The sequence below is a fragment of the Artibeus jamaicensis genome, unplaced genomic scaffold, assembly GCF_021234435.1.
Source record: "Artibeus jamaicensis isolate MK-2021 breed Jamaican fruit bat unplaced genomic scaffold, CSHL_Jam_final scaffold_3151, whole genome shotgun sequence".
NCBI classification, from domain to species: Eukaryota; Metazoa; Chordata; class Mammalia; order Chiroptera; family Phyllostomidae; genus Artibeus; species Artibeus jamaicensis.
This window is the reverse complement of record NW_026522037.1, coordinates 560,001-576,708: the sequence shown is the minus strand read 5'-3', so window position 1 is coordinate 576,708 and position 16,708 is coordinate 560,001.

Sequence of the window (16,708 nt, the reverse complement as noted above, 5' to 3'; positions counted from 1 at the left end):
ACCCTTAGCAACCAGGCTAGCCTCGGGCTGCGGTGTAATCAGCTTGAAAATATTTCAATTATTGTGTTGATTTTAGTGGATTTGAGAAGCGCTGTGTGGAGAGCTGGGCACATTCTCCCCGCGACCTGGAGAGGAAGATATTGATTTAAACAGGTGTCAGGGAGGGAAAGTGGAGTAAATTTAAATGCGACGGGAGAGCAGCGGGCAGCACGCGCAGCCGGGCGGGGATGACATTTTGTGCGCTGCCGTGAACGAAAGTGACTCAACTGAACTAGAAATTTCACCTTGAAATCATCTCCCATCGACACCGTCAGGCCGCCGGCCGCCCCCGGGAGTCCCGGCGGGCAGCTGGGGAGGAGGCAGGGGCCTGTGGGCTCCGAGGCTTCGGAGACCGGAAGGGCGCAGCCCCTGTAGGAGGCCCTGGGGAGGCCAGGGAGAGACAGGCCACTGTCCCTCCCCCAGCTCCGTGTCCTCCAACACCCAGGCAGGGGTTTCCTGAGGGGCCCGTGGCCGGGCTGTCTTGTCTGAGACCAGCCACCAGGCTTCCTGGCCCTTCCAGACCTGGCTGCAGCTTGGCACCCGCCTGGCTGGACGCTTCCACCCACTGCGCCCTCTGTCCTGGGGCTGCCTGGGGCCTCGGACACAGAATCTTGATGGTGACCAAACGGAAGGGGACGATACTGCCCATCTGACCGGACACTCCGGCTCTCCAGTGGCAACCAACCCCCAGGGTCCCAGGAAGTCCCTGGTTCCAGGAGCTGCGGCACTCAGGCTCGCCCAGAAATGAGTGCTCGAACCCAGGCACTCTCAGGCCCGGGCCTCGAGGACGCCCAGAACCCCCTGAAGGTGTCTCTCGCTGAATGCAGCTCAGTGACACCTCTGGGGGGGGGGGCTGCTGGCTCTCACCTGCTTCTGCGAGGGCTGCGTCCCACAGATAACCCGGAGGACCTGCAGACAGGCAACCCTGTGTCATAGGTGGGGAAACTGAGGTCAGACTTACGACTGGAAGCCCTAAAGGCTCCTGTAAACAGGACCCAAACCTGCCAGCCAGGTGTGGCTGCGGGGGGGCAGCGTCGGCCCCACCTGCCTCCACCCCAGGCTGCCAGTCTGCCAGTCTGCCGGCTCTGAATTTACAGTAAAACTCAGTTCTCTCCCCAGGATTCCCCAGCCCCTTCCAAACAGCAATATGCTACTGAGATGTATGTTTTTATGACTCTTTCTATTATAAGTAAAAATATCCGGATGCCGTGTGACGATTCACCAGCTGTCTGTGTGAGCGGCGGCACATTCCGGAGGGAACCTCGGGGCGGCGGGCCGGGAGCGTCTGGGAGGCGTGTTTGGGTTTCTGCGTGGGTTCGCCCCACACATGCCAGTCTGGGGAGGGGATGATTGCGCCCATTTGTCTTGCTGTAGTTGGAAGCGCAAACCTTCTAAAATAACACCAGCGTTAGTATCAGAGCCACTGCCCAGGCCCGAGAGGTGGCCGGGTCCTGGCGGTGCTGGGGTGCAGGGAGGGAAGGGGCGTGGCGGCCTTGGCCCCTCCCCACCCCAGTACCGGTTCCGGTGCTCATAGTTGACGCCCATGACATCACAGTGGGACTGGCAGACTCAGCAAATGACAGTGACCGGCACGTTCTTGTCAAACAGCGTGGTCAGTATCCCCAAGACGGCCGCCCCTGGCAGAGACACACCCGAGAGTCTCAGTCTGGGCTGCGCCGGCAGCTGCATCCGGCCAGACTCCCAGCTTCTCCTTCAGCCTGGGTCTCTCAAACTCCGAGATCCCACCCCCGTCCCCAAGGCCCACCCAGCCCAACTCAGGGTGACTGATGTCTGGCTGGGCCACACTGGCTGTCGGCTCCCTCGGTCCAGCCCCTGGGGACCCATAGAGTCTCTGGGGCAAGTCTGGCCCCAGTCCTGCTCCCTGGCTGGGTGACCCTGGGCAGCCTCTGCCAATGGCTGTGCCCATTAGACTCTCTGTAGTCCCCACCCTCCTTGGTCCCCAGACCCTGCCATTTCCAGTCACCACAGGACCAAGGGAAGCGCTGTGTGGTGAAGGAGCCTACCAGGACCAGGCCTGGGGCCTGCTCTGCCAGCTGCGTCCAGCGGGTGCCGGTGCATGCAGGGCCCTCTTCCCTGACACACCCAGCCAGCCCCGCCCACCCATGAGCACCACCTGGACAGGACCCAGGCGGCCATCTGAGCCTCCTTGCCAAGAGCCCTCCCCCTGTGCTCACCATCCTCTGGAACTCCAAAACACGTCTCTCATGCACGTGTACACGCACAGACACGCATGGGGAAAGCCCCAATGTGCCTGGCCTGCTGGGCGGCCGGGACTCAGAGAAGCAGGGAAGCAGCGTGAAGAGTGTGTGGGTACCAGCTCAGCTGGGCGCAGGTGGGGACATGGACCAAGGTGGCAGGGAGGCACAGGGGAGCGGGGCCCCTGGGGTCGCCGTGAAGTGCAACCTGGGAAAATGTCTCTGATTATGAAAGAGAACCTCGCTGAGCCTTCCAGTAGCTCCGATGAGGCCGCCCATCCAAAGACACAGTGAAAATGACCCGGCTTCTCTAACGAGGCAGGAAAAAATCGTCGGTGCTGAGATGAATATTAAAAGCCCAATCTGTGAAAAATGCCCAGGAGACCCAGGAGGGAGGGCGGTTGCCCCGCTGTGGGCTGCCCGGGGCAAAGGTGGACTCCGGGAAACGGGAGCGTGGGCACCCCACACACTGGCCGGGACTGCTGGTGCAGGGGAGGCCTGCGGCCCCTGATGGGTGGTGGCCGGCCTGTGTGTCAAGGTTCGGGGCATGGCCAGGTGACTACTGAAGAGGGCTTACCTCCACCTGCCCCCTCTGTAGAAAGGGGATGATGGGGGTTAGGCTGGGCCACACTGGCTGCTGGCCCCCTTGTGCCAGCCCCTGGGGCTCCAGAGCATTGTGGGCCCTGCTGGAGGGGCTGGCCTGCCAGGGGCTGAGGGTCCCACCACCAGCTGGCGGCACCCTGGAGACCCCTCCCGGGGGCATGTGGGAAGGGCAGGAGGACCCTGCAGTTGCACTTGTGTGGCCATGGTCTCTCTGGGGACTGGGCCACCCTCTGGCCCTGCCCGCACTTGCAGTCAAGCAGGCCTGTGAACCGCACCCAAGGCCATCTTCCCTCAGTCCCTTCCTGTCCTTGGAGGACAGGCCAAGGAGGCTTCTAGAGGTGAAGTCGCTGCCTGGGTCACCAGGTGGGAAAGCAGGTCCCTGTCTGCTGGCTTGGCCAGCCCTCCGGGACTCAGGGGGCGGGCACCCGCTCTGGCACAAGCCTTGCTCTGCAGGCTGCTCTCTGAGAGCCCCACCAGCCAGGAGAGCGCAGGCCCAGGGCCCCTGGGAGCCTCTGGGGCCTGAACCCAGGAGGGGGCGGGGAGGTGGGGGGATGGGAGGGGAAGGGGGACAGGGGAGGAGGAGGAAGAGGAGCCGGAGCAGCCGCCCCTTGTTTTGTCCTGGAAGCTGGGCTGCCTTGTAATTATGAGTAAACTTTGTAGCATGTCTCTTGCTGTTGTCTCCTCCGCCTCCCGAATGATAAATTGTTAATGAGCACCTGTTACAATGCTAATGAAAGTGGGATCCGAATGTAAATAAAGGAAATTTAATAACTTAACAAGGTGGATTAAAATGCCCCAACCTCCTCCTCGGCAGCGAGTCTGGGCCAAACGGCAGGGCTGCCGTTGAAGCAGGCGGCGGCAGCTCATGCATTCACCTCGGCACACTTTCCAAAATATAATTAATATTTTAAAAATTTATAAAACTGAAATCAGAGGTCTTGATTGTAACAAACAAAATATCCATCTTTAATCTGCTACCCTAGGGCCTGGGGTGCCCCCCCAGCTCCCTCCCCTCGTGGGCTCCACTTGGAACATACAAACCAGGGAGAAGGCAGGAGCCAGAGAAGCGCTGGGCCGGCAGGGCGGCCACACAGGGGCACCGGGGCTGGGCTCCACTCCTGCCCCTGCTGGGACCTGCCCTCACTGCCCGCCAGGGTCCCCGTTCTGGAACAGGTTGGCCCCCTCCTCCCCCACCTCTGGGGGGCGCCAGAGCAGAGGCAGCCTCAGGGTGTGATCTGTGAGTCTGCAGACCACCCTAAACTCTGAGGGCTGGCTGGCAGGAGGGGGTCCAAGGGCTGGGGGACGGAAGGCGGGCACTGAGCTGCTGCCTGCCCACCCTAGGAAAAGGTCACGGTCATAGAGGTGCCCTCTCCGAGGGGCTGGCTCCTGAGGGGCTGCCTCAGCCCAAATCAGCTCCTGGCCATTGACCCACTGGGGGCCCTGGAATGAGTTAGCCTACCTAAGCCTCAGTTTCTCCTTGGTGAGGACTCCCAGCCCCCAGTGCGGGTGACCACTGGGAGGTGGAGACAGAGTCTCTTCCTGGTTGGACACCCACCTGAGCAGCGCCCCCGGGGGCAGACTGCAGTCGCCCAAAGCAGGGTGGAGGGGTGCCAGGGACCCTAGCCCCCGCCTGCAGCCCCTTGGCCCTGGCCCGCAATCGGGTGGGGCTGCCAGGCACTGGCCAGTCCAGCAGCCTTGGTGCTGTAGGAACGCGGGCACGTCCAGGGTGCTGGGCTCCCCACAGTGTCCCTCAAGCAGGGGGGTCGGCACACTGTTATGGATGTGACTTGCAGGGGGAGGGACCACAGGCCTATCCTCGGGGTCTGGGCTGACCAGGGGCCAGAGGGAGAGGAAATGGGCAGAGCCCACCAGCAGCTCAGCCACTGCCCCTCACCTCTCCAGAGGGGGCCACCCCTCAGGGCGCTGCAGCCTCCGCTATGGCCAGGCACTGTCCTTGGTGCTGGGGACCTGGGGACGTGGGGACACAGGCCAAGGCCCTGCCTGATGTTCTGGCTGAGGGGAGCAGTGTGGGGCTGGCTCAGACCAGCGAGGAGACTTCTGAGACCTAAAGGAAGTGACAGAGCCCCCTGAGCAGATATCAGGAGCAAGAATGTTCCAGAAAGAATCCACATAGGCCTCCAGCAGGATGGGGCTGCTGTGCTGGGGAAGAACTCGGGGCAGAGGGGGGCTGGAGGGTGGGGAGCCCCTCCCCCGAACTCCAAGGCACTCTCTCAGGCCTGGAGGTGTTGGGGTGTGCACCCCAGCCCCCAGCCCACCGCCTCAGACCTGCCGGTCACGGAGTAGGCCGCGGTGCCGCTGGACGTCCAGCCATTTTTCATGGCTTGACCTCATTTTTAATTAGGGACTAAATTATTCATGCCGTGTGATGGGAGCTGGTGCTTGGGAGGTGCCTGGGCCTCAGGCCAGCTCAGCCAGGCTGGTCCCACCCCTTCAGACTGAACCTAAGTGGCCGGGAGAGAACCGCCCGCCCCGTGGCTCCCAGGCCCCTGCCTACCCACAGGGCCTGGGACCAAGGACTCGGAGACCAGGCTGGGAAGCCCAGGGGGGCCCAAGGGCCCGCACTCCTCTCCTGTGCCATGTCCACTCTGCCCAGAGGTCACCTGGGGCCAGACTTTGGTGGGTCAGCACCCCAGCCCACGTGGGGCTCATACCTCCATCCCAGCCCGCAGCCAGCCTTCAGGGCTGGGCCGATGGGCCCGAGTGGGCCTTCGGGGGTGAGGAAGGAGGCCCCACCCAGGAAGCCCCGGCCCCTGGGGCGGAAGAGTCCGCCTGCTCCCCATACCCGAGTGCCCCTCCTGTCCTTATGCGCTTGGACACCTCCCGCCCCACCGGTGACCTTCAAGACTGACGTAGCAAACACGTCCAGGGTGCTGGCCGGGTGAGGCCAGCAGCCTGGCCCCTGCATGCCTGGGAGGGGCTCACAGCGCCCAGACAGGGCTGGCAGAGGGGTGGTGGGGGTGCTGCAGTGCGGCCGGGTGCCCCTGGGAGGTTTATGCAGGACAGGGTGCGCAGGGGAGTGTTGGCTTCTTCCCCTTCCCCTCTCTGCCACATCTGTCCCCACACAAGGGGTCCCACTGCTAGCTAGGGGCTCTCAGGTGGCTGGGAAGGCAGAGCCTGGTTGTTTCCTCTTTTTTTAAAGATTTTATTTTTAGAGAGGTGGAAGGAGGAAGAGAGGGAGAGAAACATCAGTGTGTAGTTGCCTCTTGCGTCCCCCTATTGGGAACCTGCCCACAACCCAGGCATGTGCCCTGACTGGGAATCGAACTGGTGACCCTTTGGTTCACAGGCCCGCACTCAATCCACTGAGCCACACCAGCCGGGGCAGGGCCTAGTTATCTCTGATGAGCAAAACTGCCCATGCCAGAGGCCTGATGGACAAAGTTGGGGCAACACACAGCCAACGGCCTGGCTCAGGGACTGTCCCCCCACTGCAGCCTGTTCGGCCGCCACCTGGCCAGCCCCCTGGGTAGAGTTGGCAAAGGTGCAGCTGCAGGGTGACAGGCATCTCAGGGTCTCAGCCACGGACCCACCGTGCGTGTCCGAGCCTCTCTGGGTCTCTGCCTCCTCCTCTGCCGGCCTCCAGGGGGGCCAGGAGGGCCTGGGATGAGAGGCCTGGAGAGGCTTCCAAAAGGGTGGGGCTCGCCCTCCTCCCGGGCAAGCACTGTGTCTGTGTGCCTGAGGGGGACAGATGGACCCCAAAAGACCCAGGGGGGGGTCTGGGAGGGCCACACTTGCCCACACACTGGACTCGCAGCCCACCCAGCAGTCTCCTTTGTCCCCGGGGTGGGGGGAGGGCAAGGGACTGACGGCAACATTCCCACGGCCCCTGGTGGGTCTAAAGAGGAATGTGGAGGTGAGCCCAAGAGGGTCCCCTCCTAGGGTCAGCGTGGCCCCTGTGGGGGAAGGGCCTCGATCTGTCCACAGCAACACCTAGGAACCCGCTGGCCTCTGCAGTATTCGGGAGGAAATAAATTAGACGCAACAAGATCGTTGTAACACGCGTCCCTGTGGCGTCATAGCGCTAAATGACAGATGTTCTGCTCTGAACAAGGGCTCCAACGTCTGTGCGCTAACTCCGTCTCCGATGGTTTCACAGACGTCCGTCTGCACAGGGGACTCGAGTGGATCTGGCAGCCACTGGTCAGACACTTGTGTGCTGGAAGGCCTGGGCGGGGCGGGCAGGGCCTCTGGGGGTCCCCCGTGTCTGCTGTGCAAGAGGAGGCACCATGGGACTCCTCAGTGCCGGACGCTGGGCCCAGGCCCACGGAAGGACCCGATGACGTTGTCTTGAGCAACGGGCTCCTGAGGGGTGTGTCGCAGAACTCGGGGTACCAGGTAAGGCATTGGGGGGGGAGCTGGCCTGCACAAATCAGCACCCCTCCTGGAGCACAAAGTCCTCATCCAGAAGATGGAGGTGCTGGGGCCCCCTGTGGAATGCTGGTCTGGTGTGGGACTCAGGAGGCTGACATGCTGGCCCAGAGGCAGGGCTGACCACAGGCCTGTGGTGCTGCCTGAAGGGATCAAGGAGGGCTTCCCGGGAGAGGGGGCTCTGGGAGGGGCCTGAGAGGATGAGCAGGAGAGCAGCAGGAACCCTGGGACAGTGGGTGTGGCAGCGGGAGTAGGCCAGTGGGCGAGGTGGGAAGGGCCCCCAGGGCCTGGTCTGTTACAGGGTGACCAGGAAACCAGTCAGGCCTGCACCTTGGACCATTAAGGTTTTTCTTCTGCTTTATTGTTGCACATTTGCACCCCCCAGATTTCCTGTAATGCAAGGAGGTAGCTGAGTTTACAAATGTGAGAAATGGAGGGGGTGGCAGAGGCTTATTCTCAGGAAGCGACCTCAGGCACTCTCCTGCCCCCAGCTGAGGTGACCCCCGGATGGGCCTTCCCCACACCTGGCAGACAGCAGCCCAGAGCAGGGGTGTGCAGGGCAGCACCCCCTTAACCTAGCCCCCAGCATCATGCACGACCAAGCTCCTGGTGCAGGGAACAGACTCGGCCCCCAGAGATGGATGGGGGTTTCTCCGCCCCTCCCGGGCCTCAGTTTCCCATTTTAATAATTTTTTAAAGGATTTCACTTATTTATCTTAGAGGGGAAGGGAAGGAGAGAGGAAGAGAAACATCAATGTATGGTTGCCCTTCGTGCATACCCTGCTGGGAACTGGCTGCAGGGAACCAGCCTGCAACCCAGGCATGTGCCCTGACTGGGAATCGAACCGCGATTGTCTGGTTTGCAGGCCCGCCCTCAATCCACTGAGCTACACCAGCCAGGGCTCAGTTTCCCATTTTAAAGAGAAAAGGCTAGACTCGGTGACCTGGGAACCCCCCAGTTGCCATGGGATTCTGTGACCCCGAGGAAGGCAGACTGACGGGAGACACCCGGGATGCCCCTGGAAATTGTGCTCAATGGCCACTGGACTCCGGGTCCCTTGTAAGCTCTGTATAGCCGTGGAGGCGCGGACCTCAGCCAGACGCTGCCTAAGCACCTCAGGGCAATGCTACCACGTCCTTAGAGCGTCTCCACCCAGCTCAGAGAAGTCAAGCACTGTGCCCTAGGTCACAGGGCTGGGCCCGGATCCCTGAGCCTTAGCTGCTGCTGTTCTGTCCGTCCTCACCCCACAGTGAGCCTTTCTGGCCACAGAACTTTGGGGGGTGGGGCAGCCGCCAAGGCCCCGACTGCAGCCTCCTGCACCAGCCACAGGGCCCCGGTCTCATTGGCCAGCTTAAGGGCTCCCCTAAAACTCTGTTGAAACACAAAACCTAATGATGTTTATAGAAACCGTTTCCAACACAGCTGTTCAAATAAGACACCTTGTTACTCAGGAAGGGGGCGCCACAACAGCTTCCTTTACTTTTCTCTGAAACCATGGTCTCAATTTGCAAATGGGCCCTCGCAGCGTCTGGCCGGGAGGAGGGCCAGACCCCTGGCCCACCACCCAGCCCTCTCACAATGTCTGAAGTGTCATTAAATGCCTTTTTTAATTATAATTTTACTCTTGATTATATGACGACTATATAGTCAAATATTCATCGGATAATGGTGATTAAAATACATAATCCCCCAAAAGATGTTTAGGACAATTTGGGCTACCACTGACTTAATTACGGAGTTAGGGGATTAGTGGTGGGATGAAGGGGTAATTTTTTAGAACTAATTTCGTGGTTCTCGTGGCTCTGAAACTAGAGGGATCAAGGGATTACCGGGGAGACAGAGGGCAAGGGTACAGTGGTCACCTCCACCCAGGGTCCGCAGGCCCCTGTGCAGAGCAGGACAGCCCCACCCCCTGAACAGAGCCGCGCCTGGTCAGGTGCACCCGCCTGGCGCAGGCCCCACCCACCGCCTGGATGCTGCTTGTCTGGACCACATTTGCACCACCCTCTGCGCAGTGGGGTAGGAACGAGGTGCCACTTGCCGACAAGCTGTGGAAACCGACCCACAACCAGGCCCTAACACCCACTGTGCTTGGGGCAGGGATGGAGGGACGGGGAAGGGGGAACCGGGCCCAGTTCCATCACCCACAGCTACGAAACCGGAGGCTAAGTGCTGTGAGCATCCTTCCGCGGAGCCATGCTCCGGACACACCACGCCTTCCTTCCTGCTTGTCAGGACTGCTCCCCTGGACAGAAGTGGTGGCTCATCTCCTGCTGGTACCATTCAAAACCCAGGGGATGGAAAAGGCCAGAGCCCCCAGCCTCCTCCCCAAGGGAGCTGGGCGGGGGACCACCCTGACTTCTGGGAGCTTCTCCTCTGCCCTGGCTGCTTGCCCAGGTGAAGGCTGAGGTTGGCCCCGGCCTCAGTGTCCCTTGGAGAGGCCCCCAGAGAACAACTTCCCAGTGAGGACACTGAGGCCTGAGGATGCCAGAGTCCCCCCACCCCCACAGCCACCCAGTATCCCCCTGTGATGGGAGGTACACAGCCCGAGGGGGCTGCTGTATGTAACCAACACCCCAGACTGCGGGTGGCCTTAACAACAGATACTGACTGACCGTCAGCTCTGGAGGCCAGAAGTCCAAGCCCGAGGTGCCGGCTGCTGGCTTCTTGGGAGGCAGGTCCCCTGTGCACAGATGCCATCTGTCTCCACCATGTGTCCCCACTTGGGGGTCCCTGTGTGCATCGACGTCCCGATCTTGCCCTGGAGGACACATGTCCCCCACTGGCATGGGCTCACCCCCCGAGACCCCATCGTACCCTGGGCCCAGCCTCAAACATGGCCTGGGGGGCCAGGACTGCAATGTTCTTGAGGGTCACCCATCATCCCCCCAAAATGCTTGCTGCCCCCCAGAAGCCTGGGACCCAGGGCCTTCCCATGCTATTGAGACCCCCTCAGCTTCCGAAGGAGGCACCTGGAAGTCAGCAGGAGTCACAACACCAAAACCAGCTAAGATGTGCTGGCCCTCAGGGTGGAAGTTCCTCAGCTTTTTCTGGGCTGTGGCTCAGGGGCAGAGGACAGAGACATGCAGGCCACTGGCGGGGACCTAAGGATGCTCCCTGCAGAGGAGGGGAGGCAGCCCCAAGAAAACAAAGGGCCCTGCTCCTGCGGTTGCGCTGGGCAGCCTCTGCAGAGCTGGCCGAGACTGCCTCACACACAGGGCTGCTGGGACGGCAGCTGACTGTCAGAGCCTCCACGCACCACATGCAGGGTGGGAGGGGACTGGGTTCCCGGGCCTCTGGCTTCTGACCTGCAGGAAAACGTCAAAACTAGCCACATCCAGGTTGCAAGACTCTCCCCACTCCCAGGATATGCCCCACCAGGGACATGTCCCCGGTGACTCCGTAGAGGAGGGTGGAGCTGGGAGCCCCTCAGTCACAGCAGAGGATATTTTACCCTAGCTCAGAAACAGCCCCAGGGTTCCTGCCCTGCCCTCCCCCACTTTCTAGGTCAAACCTTTCCGAGTCCCCAGGAAGCTACCCAACTGCTCTGGGGACCCTGCAGGGCTTCCAGACAGCCTCCTGGGCCCCTCCACTCTTGAGGGAGCCTGTGGAGGTGGAGGAAGTAAAGGGGAGGCTGACTGGGCCCTCCCCCGGCCCAGGCCTGGCCTCCACCCACAGGGGCGTCCTGTCCCAGGGACTGGTGCTCTGTCCCACCGAGCACCCAGCTGGGACTGAGGGTCAGGCCCCTAGGAGGCAGGTAGGAATAAAAGAGGAGTAGAATCTGAGCCAGGAGCCAGGAGGGAGGAGGGAGGAGGGAGGGGGGAGGGGAAGCCCCAAAGAGAGGAAGAAGGAAAAGTAGACAGTGGGGTCTGTGTCCAGAGTGAGGAGGGAGCCCCATCTCCAGGGTCCTAGTGCCAGAGACCCAGCCCTGGGCTCCTCCTTGACCCCTGCCCTTTCCACCCTCACCTCAGCAAGCCCTGTCTGCCGGCCCCTCCTCCCGGAGGCTGCATCCCCGGGAGCAAGTCCGAGGTAGCCCAGAGTGTAGAGGCTCCCTGCCAGAAGGAGCATGTGGGGGGTGCAGAGGGTCTGTCAGAAGCCCCAGCCCCCACACTGATCCGGAGCTGGGTCCTCCGGACCTTCCACTGTCCCAAATGGAGGCCCGAGGCTGGCCTCTGTGCCTGCAGTGAAGCAGTCATTCAGTGGGTGCCCGAGGAAGGGGCACAGCTCTGGGCAGGCAGCTCCCTCTGCCCAGGACGACGCTGGGGGAGGCCCTCCGAGACGTCCCAGCAGCCCCACGCCTAAGGGGGACGTGTGGTGCGACGCACCGAAGACCCCATCAGCTGGTCTCTAGGCCTCGAGTTAGACCCTGACCCTCCCGGTTCCCACCCTGCCTCGGGCGGCCTCCCAGCCCTACCTGGTGGCCAACAGGGGTCCCTCCGGTGACCACACCTCTGGTGCCTCGAGTTGCTCTCCCTCTCAGATTCCTGGGATCACACCCGTCATGATGAATGCCAAGTCCCGGGACCTTCAGGGCCCAGCCTCAGCCTGGCAGATGTCCCCTTAAGTCATTACCCCAGCACTGTCCACTCTCAGCGGGGCCTCAGGGCAGACAGGCTCCTGTCTGCCCCAGCACAGGAGCACCAGGCCAGACCAGGCTGGGACCCCGCCTGCCCCTGACACTTCAGTACCTAACGGAGGCCTGGGCGTGGGTCCGTGGGTCGGGAGGAGGACACCCCGATTCCTCCTGGGCTGGCGCTGCTGTTCAGGGACAAGAGTGTTTCCGCGTCGCCCTCTCCTGGGGGCCGCGCGTGGAGGGAGAGAAGGGTGCTGGCGCTGGAGCGGGCGGTGGCTTTGAAATCCTGCCAGCGCATCAACACGCTGGATGAGGGCAGTGTTGTAGTTACACTTTTTAAATTAAGTGAATAATTAAAAAGTAGTTGATTATCAATTAGCTAATTAAATAACCCATTTTACTTTCATATTCCCGCCCTTTTTCCTATTTTTTTCTTCCTCACTTTTTTCTTTCCTTTTTTTTTCTTTTTTGGTTAATCACTGTGGCCGCGGTAATGAGCCGCCTCGCGTTGCCAAGCAACCAGCTCCCAGTTAAACAGTCACAGCTGCCTCCCGTCAGCGCCCTGACGACGGCGCGCGCGGCTCGGCGCCCAGGCCGCCCCGCGGGGGGCGGGGGCCCCTCTGCAGCCCCTCCTGTGCGGCCACAGGGCTGGCGCTCGCGTGGGAACGCCGCGGTCCCAGCAGCCCCGGGGCCGCCCCCGTGACCCCTCTGTCCTGCTGCCCCCCACGCGGAACGCCTTGGCCCATCTGGGTCTCCGCCACTCGCTGCGCGCCGTCCCGGCGCCGCGGGCCTCAGTTTCCCCCGGGCCCGGGGTCGCGTTCACGCGCCCAGAGGGAACGGCGGCAGTGGGCTCCGGCTCGGAGACTGGCCCGAGGCCTGCGCGCCTCCCCGCCTGGGTGGGACAGGCCAGGAGAGGCCGGGCCTCTCCTTCCACTGGGGGGCCGGGAAGCTGGGGCCCTCCGGAGGACCCCCTGTACGAAACCGTGGGGGCATCTGACGGCTGAGCCCGCCGGCCGCTGATGCTTCGGGGACACAGGCGAGTCCCGGCCCGCGCAGCTTCATGGCACGAACCGGCGCCAACGCCGAGCAGCGGAGCGCCTTCCTTACGCGCACCCTGAAGGCTCACCACCCTGGGGCGGGGCTCCAACGGGGACCCCCCGAGCCCCCACGGCACCCTCGCAGCGGCTGCCCCTCCTGCTCGAGGTCTCTCTGGGGATCTCCACCTGAGCGTCCGTCCATCCGTCTGTCTGCCAGCCAGTCGGTTCCCTCGGCCCCTCTCCCAGCTCCGCGCGCGCTCCTCCCCACCCCCAACTCGTGTTGTGTGTGTGTTTTTCCCTCTAATTCTCCGGAGTTACTCTTTTGTTGCCAATTGTTTCTATGCCCCGAGGCCACGCTGTGAATGAGATGTTACATCTGCACCGAGCTAAGTAAACACTTTATAAATGAATAAATAAGTGAATAAATAACGAAATAGTCATCTCGGGATGAACGGGCTGCCAGGGCTCTGGCCCGCCGGCCCGTGTGCACCCGGTACCGACCCTCGGGGTGGGGAGTGCTGGCCGGGGACCGGCCTCCCCCTCCCTTCTCCGAGGAGGCCGGCCCGGCCCACCCAGGCCTCAGGAACGCGCCTTCCTGGGCGGTTTTCCTCCACCTCCCGAGTTTTCCTCCAGGCTCCAGCGCCCTGTTTTCCCCAGATGTCAGTTTGGGATTCTTCGCCTGAACTCACCGATTTTCAAACAAAAACGATTGCTGCCGAGGCTCTTAACCACGGGTTTGCCACCAAATGCCGCTTTTCTCGGGGACAGCGGAGTGGCTCTGGGTGGCCACCGCCCAGGCAATGTCCGTCCACCTAGGTCCCTCGGGACCGCGCCCCGAGGCAGTTCTCTGGCCAGAACTGACAAACTGTCAAAAATGGGAAAAACGGGGGCGGCAGCTTTGCCGGAGCCCCCCACCCCCAGCCCCGCGCCCCGCCCTGCCCCAGGCCGGCCTCCACGGCGAAGCCAGGCCTCACCACTGAGAGAGGCCGAACCGGCAATTATCGCGGGTAACGAGAACAAACGAAGAAGCACTCGCTGAGTAACTGATATCAATTATGAAACCGGCTTTGGCGTCTGGAATGAATGATAGGGGAATTGGCCTGAGAGAGAAGGGGAGCAGGCGTGTTATTATTTACGCCAGATTAAGAAAAGTATCCAATTTGCTGGCCATCTCCCTCCCTGTGGGAACTGGCATCAATTTTATTATTGTTCCTCCGATTTTAATATTCTCTAAATGAATTACTATTGAGTGAGGTAGTTAGTCAATAGTTTAATGCAATTAATTATCTTTAAATCACTTTGTTATCTTTTTTTTTTAAAAAGAGAGGTTCTTAACTCCAGTGAGCAGTTGTTTACAGGGAACCTGAGAGAGAGTAGGGATTCTGGGGAATGGGGGCAGGGGCGGGGCGCGGCCACAGGGAGGGGCTCCCAAGGCGCAGGGTCCCTGGTACTGGCGCTGCTGGGAGACCCTCTGTGTGGCCAACCCCCGCACCCGCAGGTGCGCGTCCGGACCTGGCTCGGGGTGCAGGCAGGACCCTCCTCTCACCGCCGGATCCTCTGAGTTGTGTTTGGCTTGTTCAGTTTTAGTTTAAGTAGATTATGGGGAAGAAAAACGAGGAACCACACGGACAGCTCCCACCGCTGTTTCTTTTCCAGACTCGCCCAGGCCCGCCCTGGGGAAAGGGAGGCCAGCTCCTGGGCAGGGCAGGGCTGTAGGAACAGCCAGGTGGCCCACCGCTGTCCACTCTGCTTCCCCTCCTCGGGCAGAGGAGTTGGCCAGCCAGGGACTGTGATGGGAGAGCAGAGGGGACTCTGATCTCCTTGTGGAGTCACTGTCCCAGCTCCTTTCTGTCTGGTGGTTCCCCCCCCCTCCTGTGAGCCCCTCACCGGGGAAGGCAGCTGGGCGGGCCAGGGTGGGGCAGCCCGTCCCTGGCTAGGCTGCTTGGCTGGGGAAGCTGGTGGGGGTGGGGTTCGGCAAGCATTTGGAAGGTCCTCTCCTTGGTTCCCAGCAGCCACCTCAGCTCAGTCTGAGGGCCGGACCGTTTCCAGAAAAAGCCCCTTTTCCAGCATCCTTCCCAGGCTGGACCTCAAGGACCAGACAGAGTTGTCTGCTGCGGGGTCTGGCCGATGGAGCGTCTGCCAGCCAAGGGAGAAGAGGAAGGAGAGAAACTTTCTTTCTAGCGGGTCAGAGTAGCTTCTTTGTGACATCAGGACGTCAGACAGGGGGTGTCGGTGGGAGGACAGCGCCGGGGACTGGCAGAGCCCTGCAGGTGGCCAGATCACAGGGAACTGATAACCTTGGAAACAGCCCCTCGTGGGGCAGGGATAAGCCTGCGGCGGGCAGCAGCGGTGGACACGAAGGGCAGCACTGTCTTACCCCACCGGAGGCCCCCTGGCTGGGTTCCCTTGGCGTCTGAGTGCAGGTGGGTGCCTGGGACACAGTGTCCCAGGCACCCACACGCTGCTCTGGAATGCCAGGAAAATCCCCAAGAATTTTCCTCTTCCTCCCACAGAGCGGCGGATCGGACCCCCAAAGACAGGCTGGAGCGGCTCACCACTCAGCGAAAATTGAATTCCTCGGAACAGCGCTGAGGACAGGACCTGGTATTTCATAGTGTTTTAAAAGTAATATTCCGTTTGTTGGTGCCGTGAAATAGGGCACCGGGAACGCTACGAGAAATAAAAGGAGTAATTTCTCAGTGGGGAAGTCGACTGTTTCCAGTTCAGGGCCCGGACTCTGTAGCCTGGATCCTGGACCCTTGGGTGGGACTAGAGTGGCCTCATCAGCCAGGAGGACCGGCCCCTCCCACCTCCCACATCTGGAATTGGCATCAGGGAGGCTGGGGTCTCAGGAAGTTCTCACACTTCACGACTCATTAACCATGGGGCTTGGATTCCTCGGGAAAGGGGGTGGGGTGGCAGTTATGCTGGGGGTTGGGGTTGAGGGTAGGTGCCCCCCAGCCCAGCTCCTCGGGCAGCAGCTGGCCCGGAAGAAGGGGGAGGGGCACGATCCCAAGGGGGCCCCTTTCCCCAGGCTTGGGAACTCTCGCGGCCCCACCTCAGGGGGGCCGGCCTGGAAGCACCTTGGCTAGGGCAGGGGCGGCCTGGTGTGACTCAGGAAGGGAAGATACACATTCTGATTCCGGAAAGCCCAGGTCCTGCTCCAGGGAGGAAGGGTGCTCGGTGGAGTGGACAGCGGGGTGCTGGGGCCACCTCTCAGACCAGCAGTCCAGCCTCTGAGGGTGACTTGCTTGGCCCAGTGGCGTGGAAGGGACAGTGCCAGCCAGGCAGCCACAGCGGTCCGGAGCAGCCTCCACTGGGCCGGTTTCCCCGGGACGCCTCTGGGGGCCCGGCCGAAGCCTCCCCCACGCGCTCCGTCTGACGGCTGCTGGTACTGCCTTAATGTCTGAAGGGATAATACTTGGGAGCTTAAAATTACAATTGCTTCCACTTAAATTTATTTGATGGCCGGAGCGCTCCCGTTACACATCCGTATATGGGTTTTCAATATCTTAAATGTTTAAAAAGGTTTTATTCTGTACTTACACTGAGTGAAATTAAAAAGAAACAGTAAAATGTTTGAAAATGAAGTGCATTATGTTTAATAAATTTAAAATGAACAAAGACTGCTATATTGCCAGCAATATCTTTCCCTGCCCAAGGGCATTAATAAAGACTGGGGGTTTGGAAAAACAATATTTTCTATTAAAAGTCTGCGCTGTGTTTCAATATTAAAAGGATATGTGATGAATTTCCAGTGTTACCCAGACGGGGTCAGAGATTAATTTCATTTCTTTCTGGTCAGCATTCTGTCGATAATTAATCAAAAGCAGAGTTTCTTAATGAAACA